The following is a 2,240-nucleotide window of genomic DNA, read 5'->3' as shown; positions in this document are numbered from 1 at the left end:
GGGGGGAGCGGGGCCGGCCCACGGAGGGCGGGGGGAGCAGGGGCGGCCCTCGAAGCGGGCGGGGCCTGGGGGCGGGGCGAGACCCTGAGTCCTTCCAGGGCCGGCTCACGTCCTCCCACCCTACCCCACGCCCGCTTAGGGGGCCCCGTGGGCCGGCTGCAGGCTGATGAGTTCGTGAGGAAGTTTTATTCTAAAAAGGGCCCGAAAGGAGTGGGGCGAAGGTACCTGTCGCCATCTGAAACCTGTAACACAGGCTTAAAATTAAGCCTTTGGCCATAAGCCTTCAACAGCAGTAACACAATGGACTGTTTAAAGGTTATTTTATTAAATATCTTCAGTTCAAGGTTTCATTGTAACAAAGCTATTAAGGGTCTACCAACATTCAGAACAAACACTATTTTTAAATTATTTCTATGTCATCATGCAAAAATTCTGCATCAAATGCCTTCCATTTCCTGTTTAAAAGGTGATTTTGTTTTTAATCGTCTATTGTCTATAGATGCTGACATTAGCCCCAGAAGAGTAAGAATGCTAAGAAGTGGGGCTGGAGCAGCCATATGAAGCTATGGGTCTCAATGAACTCTAAGACCATTTGTCTTCAAGCCAGCAAAACCAAACCCTGTGGTGAAAGTATCTGCGTGCTGGCACTGGAGGCTGCAGGGCAGGAAAAGACTAGGGCCCAGGGACTGGGGCATGCATGAGGTGCTCTGAGGAGCCTGGCTAAATCCAAGCACCAGCACCTTGAGTTTGCTCTCTCCTCAGCTGATTCCAATGTAAGCCTGTAGCCGTGATCCTTCTCCCAGCTCCTGTGCCTCCTGAAGGTAGTCCAGGGAGCTGGAGTTTATCCAACCTTCCCCCAAAAGTGCACATATTTGTGCAGATAAATCTGCACAGTTGTTTCGGGGGAAACCAAGGCCATGACCAGTTGCTCCTCCATTCCCTCTTCTCTGCTCTCTGCTTAAGGTACAGATCTTTCCCTCCTGGAATGGGACTCCTTGAGCACAGAGAGGGACAATGAAGGTAGGAGATTGGCTCTGGACACCTCTTTTTGGGTACATGCAGGTGACAGGGATGATGCCCATGCAGATTGTCCAGCAGTAAGTCTCTACTTCAGTTGGTCAGTAAAGAGGCCTCTTTAAAGACGATGCCTCTTCTTACCAGAGCAGTCAGTCAATCTCGAAGACAGGAAAAAGAGATGGACGTGCAGCAAGGGAAGAAGAGTAAGAAGGGAGGCAGCCCTGAGGGCAGCCCAAATGCATAGAACGACCACCACCTCTTATCCCATTGCCTCACTCCTCCCATCCCACAGGGGCACTTGGCAGAGGGCCCAGGCCCAGATGAGGGTCAGCACGGGGACCACCACAATGAAAAGGCAAGACAAAGATGGTCCATATTAGCACAGAAACAGAACTGCCAAAGGCGGTAAGGGGAGCCCTGGTCAGTGCCTGGCTCTCTCCTTGCTAAGTTATAAGAAAACAAACACGAAGCAAAGCAGCAACCCCTCCCCTTTCCCAGCTGCAGGGATCAAGGCCTCAATATCGGGGCCCACGTGCATTGTGCATCCTATAGAAATGGATGAGTAAGTGAGCGCATGTCAGACTAACGGGGTTTCTCATCAGCTTCGTAGCGGTAACGCTTCTGCAGCACCAATTCTCTTCCCTTCTACGCTAAATTGAACAGTACAATGACATCCAGGCCCTCAGTCCTGAGGTCACTGCTTCTCAGCTGCCTCCACAGCAGGCTGGGAGATCTGTGCTCTCTCCCAAGTAGGTCTGATGGCCACAATGTTCTCAGTCTCATTCTAGGTGCCTGTGCAAGTTCTGAAGAAGTCCATTCATAGACCTGGGGTAAGCAGGCCACCTCAAGGGCTACAATCACATCACGGCCCCCAAAGCTCTGTCAGAGTTCTTGCCTGGTCCCCCTGAGTCCATGGGGGCCAGAGGCCGAGCTCACCTCTTCAGGGCTGGTGGGTGAACCCGCTGCTCATGCCAGGATGGGCGTCACAGACTCTTGTCTTCTTGCCAGCCCAAGGGCGAATCGGTGGTTTTAAAACGCATCATGGTATGGATTCCATTTTTTTTTATAACAATCTTTTTTCTTTTTTTTTTTTTTTCTCTTAAATGTAAAAAACACCTCGGTACAGCAGAGACAGACACGAAGGGCGGGCGGGAGGGCTGCATGCAGGGGCGTGCATTGGCTGCTGCCGCTTTGTAATTTAATTGTTTTAAACCTCAAAACAA

The 2,240-nt window shown here is 51.2% G+C and overlaps 1 protein-coding gene across 5 annotated transcripts in view; it reads right to left on the bottom strand.

Moving 5' to 3' along the window:
• Positions 1-303: 303 nt before the first annotated feature.
• The window catches only part of CAMK2G (calcium/calmodulin dependent protein kinase II gamma), a gene marked incomplete at its 5' end in the record, with an annotated part of 67,895 nt that continues 65,958 nt past the window's right edge, over positions 304-2,240 (bottom strand). For all 5 annotated transcript variants that reach the window (XM_027768924.1, XM_014584846.1, XM_014584848.1 and 2 more), the window contains 1 exon segment: positions 304-2,230.

Source organism: Tupaia chinensis, unplaced genomic scaffold, assembly GCF_000334495.1.
Source record: "Tupaia chinensis unplaced genomic scaffold, TupChi_1.0 Scaffold148012_1, whole genome shotgun sequence".
In the NCBI taxonomy this organism is placed as follows: domain Eukaryota; kingdom Metazoa; phylum Chordata; class Mammalia; order Scandentia; family Tupaiidae; genus Tupaia; species Tupaia belangeri.
Note: the sequence above shows the minus strand (reverse complement) of the source record. Positions and strands in the feature narration are given on the sequence as shown.